This window comes from Balearica regulorum, chromosome 7 (assembly GCF_011004875.1).
Source record: "Balearica regulorum gibbericeps isolate bBalReg1 chromosome 7, bBalReg1.pri, whole genome shotgun sequence".
Lineage (NCBI taxonomy): Eukaryota > Metazoa > Chordata > Aves > Gruiformes > Gruidae > Balearica > Balearica regulorum.
The window spans coordinates 17,731,345-17,748,490 of NC_046190.1; positions in this window are offsets into that span (position 1 = coordinate 17,731,345).

Here is a 17,146-nt window from a genome sequence, read left to right on the forward strand (position 1 = left end):
TACAGACATTTTCCAGAAGTAGATTTTACACTGTCTAGGATTCTAAAATCCATGCTAAAGTGACTGTTTACTAAACTGATGCATGATTTAAAGCTTCTTAAAGGAATAGGGAGGACATTTTTTCTTTAGGAGAAAAATATACATAGAAATACTTACATTGTTTGAGGGAATTGAATAGTTGAAACTGTAACAAAAGATAGTAAAGGACTTTAATAGCAGTGAGCGGGATTAATATGGCTGTATGTTATGCAGCTTTTTATAAAAGGGAGGCAGTTGTAAAAATGTGGTTTCTAGATGTGCATATGTACCAGTATATGCACTTTTATAAATATTAAATTATAGATAACTTACAGCAGTTGTCTGAATACATAGAATATATGTATAAATATAAAACCTAAGGTTTGTAGCTTGCTGTGTGCTTAAGCATCAGAGCTTAAAAACCACCAGAGACCTCAACTATGTAAAATAAGATTGTTTTAAAACAATATATATAAATCAAGACTGTTCTGCAGCATTGGAGATGAATTAATGTCACATTTCAGTAGTTATGAACTGCCATATTGTAACTAAATTAGCATTCCATGGAAATAAACAAAACTGGGAATATGACTTGTATGTTGTATATGTCTGTGTTTAAGATTTTTCTGTAGAGAAGACTCACTGTAGCTGACTAGGTAAAAAAACTAATGCTTTTGGAAATTACAGCTGGATTACTAGTATTGTATTAGTTCATTTCTACCTTCACCTGTTGTGCTTTCAAGTGATAATCCAAGCAGGGGCAGAGATTAGGTGGGGCTTGGTGTTCTGTTTGCAGAGAAATTATAATGCTGGAATACTAGGTACTTTTTAAGATAACTTGGTGCAGTAATCTGGTGATAGTGCCCCAGAAATAACAAAATACTATGAATAAAGAAACCTCTTATTTAGTTGTAAAACACTGCATATGTTTTTCTTCAAGAGTTTTATTAGTTGCAGTGGTAGGGAAACTGGCTCCTGTTGGAAAAGAATATACAGCAAAGGACTGCTTTAAACCAATTATTCATCACATTGAGGTTGCTATGCAACCATAATATTGTTAGTGATGGCTCTCTTGGATATGACATCAAAAAGACTCTTACACCTGGAAAATGGGGGGGAGCAGAACCTAGAATAATTCTTTCAAGAGTATTATAGGTACTGACCTGATTTTAGTGTTCTATGAATTAACACTTTCAAAATGGAAACAAGCAGGAACACTGCACTAAGTATATTAACACTTTTAGTTAAGCTTGTAGTTGAATATTAAGCTTTCTATGCTTTCAAAGCTAGCAGACCATTTACCATGATATGGCTTGTTAGTGTAGTGTTTGTAGTGCACAAACTGCATTTAGTTACTGCAAAACTCAAGCAAGAAATACATTCTTGGAATACCTCTAACTGTACTCAACCTGTTTAATGGGTATTCAGAACTAGACTGAAATAAAAACTTCAAAGATAGGGATATCAGGTTTTTCAGCACCAAACCCTTTTTCTCTACAGCTCATAGCCTAAACCTTGAAATGACTGCAGCTTCAGTTATTTTGGGGGCACAAAATCCCTGACCAGTAAGTAGAACCACACACACACAAGGGTTTGATGAATTGTAATTTGCACTGAAGTGCTAGTCTATCTCTATTATTTAATGACATCAAAAGAACACCAATAGTCACCAAAGCCAGACCTCCAAATTAATGTAGTTCCAGACTGAAAGCGTGCTAATTTGTGAAAACCAAGTACTTCTTATTGGTGACATTCTCAGCTGGAAGAACTGTTTCCAACAAAATTTTAAGACGGCTTGAAATTTTATTTTAAATGGAAAAACTATCTCCTGCAAACATGCACCAAGTCTGCATAACATGCCTTCTGAAATGTCTGTTAAACTAAGAATTCAATCTGACAAGTCTGTCTTTCTCCATGCATGTCATCTTTGGAATCCAGTTAAGCAGGAAGCTGCTGGCTTTCTGCAAATGTAGTTATGTTACCAGAAAGCGGCAAAATAATTCACTCTCTAAGACTCATTTTGAAGTTTTTAGAAAGCAGGCATTCTTATTGTAGCACTGGGTGCATGGGGGAATAACTCCACCTAACATGCATACCCAAAAGACAAAACTAGCAAGTATTTATACTATGTTAATATACATTTCATTATATTTCCAAGTAGTGCTTATCACATTCATGGATTTTCTGGGAATTCATTAGCATATCCTAATGTCTTTCACACATATTTTTTGGCACCTCTGGGTGGTCATTGGGGGGTCTTCAGACTCAGTCCTGGTATCACCTATACCTTATCTCTCAAGGCTGGTTTTGTGATCACCTTTGTAACTTTCTTATCTTTGCACATCTGTTCTTCCAAGGCTGAGCTGTTTAAAATGAGATTGTTCCAGAGCTTCTTATCTACAACTAAGTATTTCCTCAGTTAAAATGGTTTCCCTTTTGTTTGGTTACATCTATTGAGCAATAGCTCCTAATTGCTTGAATGATCTTAATATTTCAATATACACAGGGATCAGTTATGACTATTGGGGTGGTTTGGTTTTTTTTAAAAATCCCATTCCCTAATGCTTTTGGAGATAATTTTTTTCAAGCTTGCCAAAATCAAAATTACACTGAAGATCTAAGTATGCATATTCATGATTTAGTTTAACTCAAAATTAGTTCTAGGTTTTTTGCTTTAGTCCTTTGTACTAGATGGGCATTATCTCTAGAGAAGCTTGCATTTTACCTTAAAATTACCAGATTTAGAGACAAATGCTTACCCTGCCATTAGCAGTATCCACAACTTTACTACCATCCCATGGTTCTACAGGTTACTAAAGCAATGAGTGCATCTTTAACTTTTAATTCAAGCAGAAGTAGGGCAATTTAAGCCATCTTAGGAACTGTGAAAAACTTCCAAGATGAAAACATTCACATATGTAAGATCTGATTAATGTACAAATGGCAAATAATGCAAGTGTTAAATATGGTTAGGTGTGCAGTGTTAAATAGAGCTTTGGCATAGGGCAAGCTTTAAAATCTTAAGGACCACAGCAAGTACTGACTTGGGGCTGGTGATAAGTTGCTTTGTAAACAAAAGCTTGGAAGCTGCAGGCTTTTTCTTAAGCCAAGCAGGGAGATGCTTTATAATAAAAATATTCACTTCTTTTAAAAATCATGTTTGAGTTAGTTACTTCAAGGGCAGCTGAGTATAAGCAGTCTTAGGGAGATGATTATTCATCTGAATTATTTCATTGTCCTAGGAAAAGACATGACCTTTGAATTTATGTCAAACTGTATTAGTTGGCTCCTTACCTTCTAGTGGCTTCACTAGTTCTTCAATATTTTCTTCTACAGCAGGTTTGGAGGTATCTGCTCAGTTATGCTGTTTACTTTGAAGGCTAACTCCCTGTTCAGAGCATCAAGTTTAGTTGCTACTCTGGCAGCCAAAAACCAGAGTCAAACCCTAGCTGAAATGGGGGATGCTGCCCAAGAAAGGGAAGTCTCCATTGTTGAGAGACTGACAGAACTACCCTTTCCAGAACAGGGATGCCACTGTGGGAGGACCGCACAGCAGCAGGATAACAGAGCTTTAAACATCACACTGACATAACTCACCATGATCTTGGTTGTGACCCAAGGGGGAGATGATGCGTTTCTTCCTTCTGCTGGTGCATGCACAAGCAGAGCTTTCTGCTGGCAAGATGGTGGCTTTGGGGGAGGGAAGGTACTAACAAGTAAGCACATCTCAAAAAACCCAAAATGGCAATCCTCAGATACAGTGCAGGCTTTTGGTCTTCTCCACTCATAAGCCTTGTGCAAAAAACAACAACAAAAATTTCCTTCTATTTCTTACGGTAAGGTACCTTAATGTAACAGGGAGTAGGTGGTCTGTGCCAAGCTCCTCTGTATTTTTTTTCTTGGTCAACAGCTAAATATACTATGTTGAATTAGGTGTGGGGGGGGTTGTTTGTTTTTAAAAAAGACCTTTCATTAGCCTCTTGAAGTAGGAAAGGATCTCCATTTCTGTAGCACCTTCCCTTTTCTTTATTACTATATTGTCCAAAATTTAACACTTAAGTGCTTGGTTACCCTCTTAATGCCTTGGGATTAACAACTGCATGTGCCTAAAGCAATCAAAATCTTAGGAATAGCTTGGGAAAGCAAAATAATAATATTCATTATTAATAATATTTTAATATTGCTTAAATGCTACTATGATTATTCAAGTTTAGATGTTTATAACTGTCCAGTCACAGCAGTCCTGTGCAAAGAAGTTATGAACTGTATTTACCCTTGTTCAGGGTGAGGAAAAAAAAAGGTGCTTCTGCTGTTCAAATGTTTCTGTAAAACTAAGCTCTACACCAAAAAACTTAGGCCTGATGATCTACAATGAATTCCACAAATGCACATGCTTCCAGGTCGTACTGCAGAGAACTAGTTTTTGGTTTTTTTTATTACAACTTCATTTATTTCAAAGGTATACTACTGGAACCTTGAAATGGCATGTCTTCATATTTTTATTTGTATTGCTTTACAACAAATGCACAACAAAGGGTTTAAAAAGGAATTTGCTTCCTACAGAAATACTGAAGAAGAGTTAAATATGGGTGAAGCCGAACAAAGATTACCAAGACACACAACCTCAAAAAGAAAAATGACGTTACATGGGCTAATGTGTGTAGCCCATCCTAAAAAGACTTGTTGATTGACCAGAAAATGCTCTTGCTGCTAAGATATGCTGTGCTCTGGAACACTTTTTCAGGTAAAAAAGAAAATATGCCTTGTCTTTTTTTCTTAAAAAAATAAAAAAAATTAAAAAACCCACACAACAAAAGCAACAACAAAAAAACCAAAACCACAATCAAGAATGAGAGCTATCCATTCTAGGGAACAACCCTGTAGTGACAAGGGCTAGACTGCGTGATTTAAAAACATCTCATATTTAGCTTTTATTTCTATCGAAAAACACAGCTCTGTGTTATCGGCTCAGAAGGTTGATTTTTATCTTTCCCAGTAAGTGTACTAGGCCCACTGGGATCTTGCTTTGTTAATGCTAAACTGCAACAGATATGCAAGACAACAACAGAGTAAATTTTAATGGTTGTCCTTTGCTAAGGTTAAGTCATTTTTTTAGGAACTTCTTATAGACACAAGGATCCAAATTTGCAACTTTACATCTCCATTTAAGTTGTACCCAGCCAGCATTGCATCTGCACCAACTAGCACACGTGAACATCAATATTTCAAACACTTAAAAATCTTCTGCTTCACCTACCAGTACAGCTGTATAAAAATATTTTTAAATCAGTTTAGTACTTTCTTTTTTTCAATTTAAATGAGTTCTCAAGAAAAGTGCAGTACACCTCGTGAAACACAATTACAGTAAAATTAAGGTCTCTATTGAACTGGTTGGAAGGAGTTAAGACCAACCTCTCATCCCACCACTTAAAGCTGAAGTCTTTTGGAACAGTGATTTGTTAATTCTCAGAGTAGTCAGTATAAAAATAGGTCTCTGGTACCTTATGTCAGGAACCCAAGTTTAACAGACTTGTCTTTTTACTACTTTTACAGAGGACGCCCAAGGCTTAAGGAGAAATATCACCTCCTTATCTCACAAGGGATTTATAAAACTGAGACAGTGAGATACTCAGATACTATAATGATTAGTAACAGAAGCAATCAGGGCGGGGGGGGAAAGCCATCTTCAGAGGAAGGTTTGAATTGTGAGCAGTAGAAGATGTGGTAAAGGTTTAGGATCATACTTAAAGTAAGAAAGTAAAATATTTATCTTATTAAACAAACAAGATTAAGGAGGGACTGCATGTGATCATAAGGTACTTGCACAAGAGACCCACGTTAAGTTCAACTTTCACCTAAAGCTTTCCAGGCACAGATGTCATAATACCACAGATAAGGGTAGGGTGCTTTTGCTATGCCCAAGTAAGAATACCCACCATCACACAGTGAGGCTACTTGCTCAGTCCTTCATAAAGTCAGGAATGATGCTCATATCCTGATTAACCAACAAGTATACCAGCCACTATGTTCAGGTTTGAAAATTACACTTACTTCCAAGAAAAGGGAAGACAACTATCAAAAAAGATACATTTCAAATACTACTATTGGAGCTTTCAGGACAAATATTTAAGCTGCAATATGGCAAGGACTGTAATTTCTATTGATTCTGATAGATTTTTCTTTTTATCGACTAGAGCTCATTCCTGTTCAGTGACTCCATCCGCGTCTCCAAGTGCTAATGTTGCCATGCCAGCTGAGTAAGGTGCCACCCTCAACCATCATCACTTTGAATGTGTCATTCCTCACACACTACTATAATTCTCAAGACCAATGCACCACTGATCTCTCATTAAAATAAACTGGAGGAATGTACAGCTGAATGGGAGAGGCTAGTTTTCAGAATCCAAAGTTTCTGTGCAGATGAATAGTCTGAGATTCTATGAAAAAAAATAGCAGATCTGCTGCTTACACAAAGAGGGCTGAGACTAAATTTACACTGACTAAAAAAGTTGCCACTTAAATCCATTTTAGTATATAAATATATGAAAGACTATACAAACTCTAATGCTAAACTATACCAAATCTTGAATACTGTAAATATTTACTTTACTACTTTAAATAGAAGAAAGAATAGCTGAAGAAATGAGGTACTTAACGCCAGATAACACTAGGGAACTCAAGATGGATTTTAGCAGCTATGCTAGGTTATCTTTCCTTTCCCTCCCCCAGACCTTAGGAAAAAAACAAAAAAACCAACCAAAAAAATAAAATCACACACTCAAAACTTGTTCTATTTTCTTAGCTCTACATCATGTGGATAGCTAACTCAGTGCTGGGTGTCTGTTGTTAATTTAGCAAGCAATCAACAAACACATGCTCTTACAGATGATGACCTTCACTATTTTCTTTTAAAGTAAAATTCAGACCAGGGTTTGCTAAGTTGTAAGAGGAAAATTCCATATACTAAAGGAAAACATTTACTGCTCAATTTCCCTTTTTAGATGGGGGAAGGAAGTCAATTCAGAGAGCAGCAACTTCAAACCCATAAATTCAGACTCAGGTACAAAAACTGCAGGAAAAGCAGGGAAGGGTAAAGTGCAGAAATGGGGAGAAAGGAAGAGTAATATGCTGCATCCTGCCAAGGGTTATTCCAGGAATGCAGCAAATTGAATAAATCTGCAGTTCAGTCAGAGACTCAGAAATAGCTGAGCTATCGGAACATGCTAGCCACGTCTCCAATACGCTCCGGTTCCAGGGGCCTTTGCAGGGTGATGCTGTGCTGGCCATGCCAAGTCTGTGCCTGCCAGAGATTTCCCATATGTCAGAGTAATTATATTTCATAGTTTATGCAGGCTGGCTGCTTAGATACTCCATCGAGAAAACAGGAATACTTATCAGCATACCGGCAGCAAGTGAATTGAGTGGTTAGCTGTGGTATGCTTTTTGCTACTGTTTCTGTGTTATTTCTTTTTGAATAAATATTATTCTCTCCAGATACACGTTTATGTATTCTAACCCTGTTTCACATGACTCGTGCTGCACTTACAGCAATTTAATTATCTATCACATAAAGACTTCAAGTAGAAATCTGTAATGATAAGCCAAGGGAAGAACTAATGCAGATGTTCAAATCTAACTGCTTTTGCAAGTTAGTAAACAAAGCCTGAAAAAAGTCAGTTCAATTGTGTATGATCTCTGCCATAGCCAGAGAAGGAAGATATCAAAAAGACATTAACCCTCAGAAAGCAACATACTCTGATTCCTGCCTCTCTTCTGAATCAGGGCTACTGCACTTAGGAGCACAACTCAGTTTTGACTCTGTGCTACCAAAACAAGTGTAGCTTTAGGGAGAAACTGCACTGTATTTTGATCTATTTTGCCACGCTGCCCACATCTCCACTCAGTTCAAATTATAAAACACATCTGAGACACTTGCAACTGTTCACCCTTGCTGCCTGTATCTTGCAAGCATCATCACTCACAAAACACCATGATCTTGTCAACCAAACTAAAAGTACCGAGGTGCTATTTTCTATTCATTTGGAAGCTTTGGATACCTATATAAAAATAGGCAAAGTTCGTATTTGTGCATAAAGTCAAAATACTGCCCATACTCATATTCAGGAGAATGTATTTTCAAGAGACTGCAGAGAGAAGCACTATGCACACTAACCAAACCAACAGTCAGTGCCAAGCCCACCACCGTTAGTCTTTGTTCATTATTATTTAATGTTCACCCACTTCAGCATCATATCGGTTAAATTATCAGTTCATTTGCAAGCTGGAAAGGACAACGTGGCAGAATTCAAAGTTGTTACTTCTGCTTTCTTCACTGCCCTGGCAAGAGCTGCAAGATGTGATCAGCATTTCAGGCTTCTCACGGCTGGCACAGTCAGCAGTAGTTAATTATTGTTTATAAAATGCAGAACTGTGTGTTCTCCCAGTTAAAAGTTACATCATTCTTTGACTGTGCCCATTATTTATCAGCTGAAGAGCAAGGCAACAAACAAAGCAGCAAGAGTGAAAAAACCTACCATGACAGTTTACATGGGCTTGCACGGGGTCAGGAAAAGTGAAGGAGGAGGAAGGGACATCAGATGCACTTGCAATCAAGCCCATTTTCCCTGGCTCGGTTTAGTTTATTTCTCCAAGTTCCCACTGTGCAGTATTTTTGCCTCCAATATAGATACGATCACAGCTCCCAAAGCCACCACAGCACAGCTGTGGAAAAGATTGGAATCCCCTGGGAGCCTAGTGTGCTGCTTCATCCTCTTCCCACTTGAGGAGGAAAAGTACCTCCAATCATCAGGACGGAAGCCTGGTGTGCTTCTGTGCCACCAGAGGAGAAAACAAACCAGCCAACCTGGAAGTCCAAATAAACTTAAGTGGCAGATGGCTGGAAAGACCCTGCAGCTTCTTGCATCTGCACAAGAACCTAGAGAAAATACAACCCTTACACACAAAGTCCAAGTAACAACATTAACTGTGAGGATGCAGCTGCCCAGGCTGCCTTCATACTTCATGCTCAAAATAATAATAACAATAATGACAACAATAATAATAACAGAAAAGACCTCAAAATCACGAATCTCTCACTCGCGTCAGAGCTCCGAGCTCACATTCACGGTCCTCCAGCACACCCCCGAGTACTCACAGGAGGAAACAGAGAACAATAGCGCGAGAGCAGCCCTGCCGTTAGTTTCCGCTAGGCAGCACGCGGAGCCCGCCCCGCCCGTCGAGCCTTCGAGAAGCCGGCGCCTCCCGCCCGGCTGAGGTAGCGCTTCTTAGGGACAGCAGAGGCACAGCGTAGGCTCCCCCTGGCAGTCCCCCGCTTCTCTCTGAGGCACTGGCCAGCCTCGAAACGCCGCCCCTACTATTGCATCTGTAGGTTTGGCGTTAGGCACCCCTCAAAAAAACCCCACCCTGCAGCAGGGCAAAGGGGTTAGGCTGCAGTCCCCTTTCCCAGCAGCAGCAATGCTGCTCAGCTGCGGCTAGAAAAGCCGGGGAGATTTTTGGGAGACTTGCAGCCCTGCAGCTAAAATGATGGTGCTTGGCCCAAGGAGGTGGCTTGCATGCTGTTGAAGTGTTTGTAGAGCAGCAAAATCACTATCTTCATCTGCATTTTGTCTGTTTTTTGACAGGTGAGGAGCAACCTAGATTTGGGGCTGAGTTGCATGCCTTATGAATTTGTCTATCTATTTAAGGTCTCTAGAGGCAAGGAGACTTCTCTGTTTCGTTAGTCTGCTACTGATCTGTCATATAGTGAGACTTCTATGTGTGGCAGAGATATATTCAAGGCACTAAATGGCTTTTGAAATTATTAGATGCCTTTATCAGCTTTGCTTTGGCATTTAATCAACCACAAAAGCTATTTATTGCCTCATAAACTCCTCTGCAGCAAACATTATCCTTTAATTAATCCCTGAAAATTACAAAGGCAGATGAGGTAACCTGTTTTTCACACCACCCAATTAAGCTTAGGAGAGTTTGTTGCTGTTTTCCCATTCGTTTTTAGACAGTTGTCAGCGGGCCTCGTCAGAGAGCTTGTTAGGACAGGTAGGAGCAATTTAGCAGCATGGCACAGGTAACAAATAGCAGCCAAATCACTGAGCCGTGAGGATTACTCACAGCTGAGAAACTTGGGAAATGAGTAAAAGTTAAACCCTAATTTAACTCACATTAAAATCGGAAGGGCAATCTGAACAGTGTGTGGCTTCAGAACTAAATGATGTTGCAGACTCATTAAAAGATTGGAGACAGCTGCTAATTAGGAGTATTTGAAGCTGAGGACACAATAACAGAAGTAGATCTCTCGCATACTGAAAGATTTCAGATGTATACTTGCTTTATATATCATGACTTTTTGTATATCAGCACTTACAGAAATTCAAAGCAGCTGAAATTCATCATCAAGATCTGTCTATGACTAGAACAGCTCAATACCTTAAGATATTCACTAGAATGATGTTTTGTAGCATGGATACAAGGTTTTTACAGCACAGATGCAAAGTTTTGCTATTTCCACATACCCCAACCCATGCCTCCACCAAAATCAGACATTAGTTTTAAACTAAAGCAGTTTACAAAATAACAACATTAGGCATTATGTTTTCAGACTTTAATCTGGCCATGTGAGGACTAGAATTGTAGCTGGAAATTCAAGGATCATATGTAAACTTGTTGATTCTAGCAGAGAGCTTTACTGGGGGGGGGGGGGGCGGGGAGCAAGAAACATTCCCTTAAATATTTGGGAGTTGGCAATGCTGAGTCCTACCTCATTGCTTACCATGGATGACTGATAAAACTTCTTGTGGACTTGCTGTCGGCTGCTGGGAAATGTGATATCAGGAAAGAAGGTATTTTCATATATTTATCAAGGTTAGTTACAAAAAGGTATTGGGATCATGTAATCAGCCAGTACTCTGCAGACTTACAGCATATGTTTTATGAACTGGGAATTATATTTTAGGAATTACCTCGTGATGCAGGGTGTAGAGTTTGTAGTTAAAGTAGTATAAAACTGAAGTATAGGCAGGGAGGTTGCTCCAAAAATTGTTGCAACAAATTTGCCTATCAGCATTTAAAGTTTCAAAAGCAAATTGTGAAAGAAAAAAAATAGATCTCTTGTGTTTCAGAAATGAGAAAAAGAAAAATGGAAAAAAAAAAGTTGCCTTCCATCTCTCTTATGGCATTTATTTTTCCTCATCACTGAAAAAAAAAACCAAACAGCAAACAAAACCACAAAAAACTTCAACCTTGCTCTAATGCTAGCTCACAGCTGCCAAGGAATTTACATCTCCTGTGGCAGGTGTTAATCATGGTGAGACTAAAGAGCAGTTCCACTTTGGTGACTCTTTCTATGTGTTAGTAGGTGGTAGCATAGTCAGGATTCAAATTATAAGAGATTATGTTTTCAGAGATGTATTGAAAACTCCAACCTAGTAATTATGTTTTCCAGAGTAGTCTATTTGTGCTGTGTTACTGCTGGAGACATTCTGCATTGCCTAAGTAATGTGTTCTTGCTGCCTGAGTTTCTGAAACAGAAGTAGGGAAAAAAAATGAAGTAGCTGGATCCTGTTAAAATAAAGCTTTGGAAGCTGGGAAGTCTAAGGCTTTATGTCCCAGAAGGAGGTGTGGTGAGGCGATGTAGTTTTGTGTGGTAATAGATGAGTTGTCAGCATCCTGTATTGAGGGGGAACAGAGGGCAGAGCTATGCAAGCCTTGGGGAAAAGCAGTTCTCTACAATGATGAGTACAGCTAGTTTAGTCCCAGGAACAAATAACAGGTGCAGTTTTACACATCCCACAATGCAGTAGCACCTTGGTATATGTAGTACACAGCTCACTGAAATGAAAAGAATAATAGTAAAAACTTAGCAGTGGGACTTTGGGGAGTTTGTTGTGGTTTAAAGTGGCTAACCAGGTTACTCAGTTCTAATTCAAGGCAAAGTTAGATGAAGTGTGATAGTGAGAATAGATAGTCAGGAACAGTGATGTTCACCACTCACAAGCCTGGATCTTGCCCTTTGGCTAGAGATGAGGACAGACATCCAAACCTGTGAGCTAACCTCAGCTAGGAAATGCTGACAGAAGTCCCTCATTATGCCAACTTTGGTGTTTCTAGGCATCTAATTTCTGCTTTCTCATATGTAACTTTTCCTTTCTGAGCAGTTTGGTAATTTTGTCTCACCTAAACCAAAGCTGGATTCAGAAATAAGTGCTCCTCTTCCTGGTTGCATAATATGGCATGAATACCTGGTAACCCCTGCTGTCCTTTTCTTTTAGAACACAGCTGGAGCACCAGGGGAAATGGCATTGCTGGTCCTTCTATTTTTCTTTTTACTGACTAGAGTGCTTGTTCAGCGATATTAGTGTAAAGACATACAACCCATTAGGCTATGAGAAGATGCATGTGGGATTCCTTTCCACTCTCAAACTCTGCCACAATGCAAAACAAATTGAAGTATCGTAAGGAGCAGAGAGTGTGAAAGGATATCAGGCGGCTAGCTGTAGTCTGGCATTTTATGTGCCTCTCTATAGGAGAGACTAGAGTTGCACCTCTGCATCACAAACTGTTCCGTTTATCCACATTAAGTGAAACTTTATTTGGCTAAAATGGAAAAAAAGTCCTAGTAATGTAACTGCTACTTACCTACAGTTTTTTGAAAAATCTTCTCTTGACTGTCTAGAAACAAAACAAACAGAAGGGAGTTTGTTTCCCCAAAATTACATCACATCACATGAATTTCTATTAAGCTTCTTTTCAGCGTAAATTAAGAATATGCCTGTTGTTTCAAAAAGATGACAGCATCCTGCCCAGTGGGCCAAAGAAATGATAACACACTCTTACAGTGATTTGGCCTGCAGTGAGGAAATCAGCCTTGTGATCTCTTCTTCTAAGAATAAAGCAAAACAAAAAAGTTAACACAGGAGTCAGAGTTGCATCCTTTAGAATGTAATTCATCAAATGCGCTAATAAGAACACCACTTTGTTATAATTTCTTAAATAGACTGATTGGATCAGAACAACTTGAGCAATAAGAACAATCTCACCGTGTTGACCCTAGGACTTGGCAAGATAAAGAGAAGCTGAGAGCTACTTGAACAGTCTTCTGCATCGCTGCAGCCAGCCTTGCTCCACCGTAAAATCTCTGATGAGCAGGAAGCTGAAGGTAAGGTCTCTTTGTGAGTATCACCAGTAGGGGGGATTGTCTCCTGCAGCTCTGGCAGCAGTGCAGTGCAGTGCATGAGGCAGACAAAGGCGATACTATTATTCATGCTTTATTTGGTACAAACAATGCATTTTAATCTGCCTACCAGAAATCAAGCCAGATTGAGTCATAATTGTTGTGAGCGTGGATGCCTGAATTGTTCCTAATGTCTGAGCGAGCCTTTTCTTCCTGCTTCTGCCAATGTGATTTGCAATCCAAAGGGGGTTGTAGTGTTAACATAAGTACATTGAATAGGTTTTGACTAATTCAGTCTCAGCTGAAAATGAGTGTGTATGTAATGGGATATTTCTGAGAAGAAGCCTCTTGTATTATGCTTTTCTGAGTACAGGTTTTGTTTGAATGCTGCCATAGTCTTTATTGGACATCATAGCCATGTCTTTGAAGCCTAATAAAATCCTAGTGCTGGGGGTGGGGAGCCACTTAAATGTGAAACAAGCATAACCTCTCTACCCAACCCAGTCCCTCCAAACAGGGATCAGACTTTCAACTTCAGTTCTTTACTCAGTGGGAAAGAACGAGCAATTAAAGCTTCTTAAATCCTTGTAGTTGTCAAGTGTCAAAATTAATAGGCACCAATAAATATTTTCTGCAGTAGAGGCAGAGACAGAAACAGATCATCATATTGATTAGTTTTTTCTTTTGAAAAAAGGGCTGAGTTTATTGATTATTGCAAGTGAGACCAGCACATTCCAGACTTGCTGTATGATCTCAGACAAGTTGCTTATTTTTGGTACTTCTGTTCCTTTTATGTGTTCTGTTTTGCCTACTTAGACTGAAAGCACTTCAGGACAGAATCCGTCTCTCTGCTTTATGCGATGCCAGGCGCAACAAAGCTCTGCTTTACTTTGAGGCTTTTAGGCACTGGTGAAACATAAATACTTTCAAAGACAATTAGTAATACTGGCTTTGAATGGGAAGTCATGGCCTGGCCTGAGAAGGAAGAATTTTTACTGCTCTTCCCTATGTGCTGATTAATATTCCTAGTCTCCTCCTTTCCAAGACTTTTTGCAAACTTTATAAATGATCAAAATACATGCACAGTTGTGGCAGACTCTGAAGGAGGAGGATTGTAAGTGGTTAGATTGCATTTGGCTGAAACTTTATTGATACCTATATCCTTCAATAGCACCCAAAGCCCAGGAGAGGTTTAGTAAAAATTAAAGAACTCCCTGTCCTAAGCAGATGCTCATGATTACATATAAAATTTAACCATCAAGTGACTTGAGGGAGAGAAGCTTGACAATGTGGTAATATTTAGGCTGTAAAACAAACAAATCAAAATAGGCTTTACTTTGAAGAATGACATAAATCTTCTATTTCTTACTTTATCTTGTTTTTTATTATTTTTATCACAACAGCACCTGAGAGTCCCAGTCAGTGTAAAGAGCAAGGCAGTGTACAAACCCTGCCACAAAAAGGCTGTTGTTCCCCCAAAGAGTAGTTGGTCTCAGGGCACAGTGAAAGGAGCAAATTAAGTGATTGAAGAGATGCCTGGTCTGACTACATTTTGTAACCTTTTTCTCTCCAGAAGTTCCTGTCATCTCAGTTTTGCCAGTTGATCTACTTCTTAGATTTATTTATCTAATTTAAATTAAACTTTTTTTATAGAGTCAGATGACATTCTGTAGTAATTAGTTAAAGAGCTGAAATGGGTGGAACTGTGGCAGAGATGTAGGGTTAAGTGTCCAGGGCATGGAAACTTCTTAACCATGGCAGGCAGCAGAAGACACAGCAAGTGAACATGCACCGATGTAAGTCAGCCTTGATCTCACAGGTGTGGAAAATAAGTGCAGTCAGCAATTACTTCTCACTGATTTGGTGCCGGGCTGTGATGACAACACCTGCAAAGATAGTCACTGTTTGAAATTACTCTGGCCTTTAATTTCTTTGTTTTAAAAGCTAAAGGAAGTCCCACAAAATTATTTTAATTAACAGAATGGCTGATGTAATCATAGAAGGGCTTATTTAAGTACAGGTAGAGTATATAAAGTTTGCTGCTCCCTACTTCTAGTGTACAAGGAGCTTTTAACGTAGGTAGTGTCACTAGTTATTCCACAGATGCAACACGAAAGTTGTGGTGTGTGTTTTCACTCAGAAGATTTGTGGCTGCCAAAACGTCCTCTGTAATCAGAGAAAATATTTCTATCATGGGAGTGGCCCAGGTTTAGATAGTATGTTGGCTTCATCATGGTGGACTGTTCTGATTCATCTTCTAGTTCACTATCATGCATTCCTAGTAATTGTAATTATTTGAGAAATAGTACTAGGTCATTAAAGCTCCTGATCCTCAAGGCAGGCTCATTGCTCACTTGTCTACAGTGTATACAGGTGGAGGCAATATGGCATAAATCCGGTAAGTTAGGTGCCTCTGTATAGGCTGTTAGATACGTGTTAGATAGTTGGAGACTCCTGAATCTGCACAGTGTCAAGGGCAGTTAGATGCTTTCATACTTGCGACTTCACTAGAGCTAGCTAACAGGAAGTGGCATGGACAGCAGCACATCTGAGATGTTGCCCTTCTTTATCATGTGGGAATGTCATTTGGAATTCACACCTATGTGTCCTTGCAGTCATCAAATTTTTTTTCTTTCTTCCTAAACATGTCAATATAACTGAAATTCTTCTGATTAATTGTGAGAAAAGGTGGAGGGTGCAGCCTCTGGTTTGTTGGAATGAAAGTGGACAATGGAGGTCTACAAGAGCACCCGCTCTTTGGATTTTGGTTCTGTTCAGGCACTATATACTGACCTCCCTCTGCTTTGCCAGGACAGGCAATTCTGAGTCTGTGCAGAAGCAGCTTTAGGCAACTTTAGTCAGCCAGAGAGTTCAGACAGCTTCGAGGTTATGCAGCAGCTGAGTAGGATTTTTCAAGAACAGTTTTGGTTTTTAATTTTTTAATTACATCCTTTTTATTTTTCAGTTTGGCCCTACAGTGAAATATGATTAAGACAATACTAAAGATTTTCCACACCAACAATTTCACCTTCAAAGCATTTGCAGCTTTGACCTCAGACACTGTCTCTGTGTTTCATTTCTCCTCTACTGACAGAAGGAGGAATTCATGTTCATGGTTCATAAATAGGATCATGCCAGAGAACATCCTGACTCTATGTGCAGTCTCTCTGCCTGTAGTCTGCTTGATCTGCCAACTCTGAATTTTTACCTACCTACCTGATTTGAAAAGGGGCAGATCTTAGATTTTTCTCTGAAATGAACTGCTGAATTAACAACTCACTCTTCTAAGGGCTACAAATGGAAATGAAGGGCTAATTCCCTGTGCTGTGTTGCTCAGTCCTGAATTATGTGGCAGGCACTGTAAGTGATGCATACGATATTCTTAGAAACCATTTTGATGGGGTGTGACTACATCAGCCCGGAGTAAATGCAGATGAAAGGCTCAACAGATAACAAACCAGAGGAATTTTATTCAGTCTGAGGTTCATGTCCTCATTCAGGAGTTAGATTCGGAATCTACTTGGTCCTGGGTGTCATCAGAGTATGTTTTGAAAGCATGGACATAGCTGCCCAGAAAATCTGAAAGGATTGCTGGCCAGCCCTTTTCTTTTTTTTTTTTTTTTTTACAGGTTGCATATGGCTTTGGTGTACTGCAAATACACCTAAATGACATTTCAACAAATGTCTAGTTTAATGTTTAGCACTAGGTACTTCGTAGCCTTTAAGTTAAGGGCTTCAGTTACGTATTAATGGTACAGGACTTTGTGCAGGTTCAACAGCAGAAACACTAGTACGTACTGCGGTAGGGAATATTTTGGCTCAGCATGTCAGATACAGCCATTGGCCCCAATTTGGCAATTACTTCAGTGTGTATGTAATTTTAAGCACATAAGCAATTCCAGTCAGTCAGGCTTGTGTTTAAGTGCATTGCTGACCGGGGAA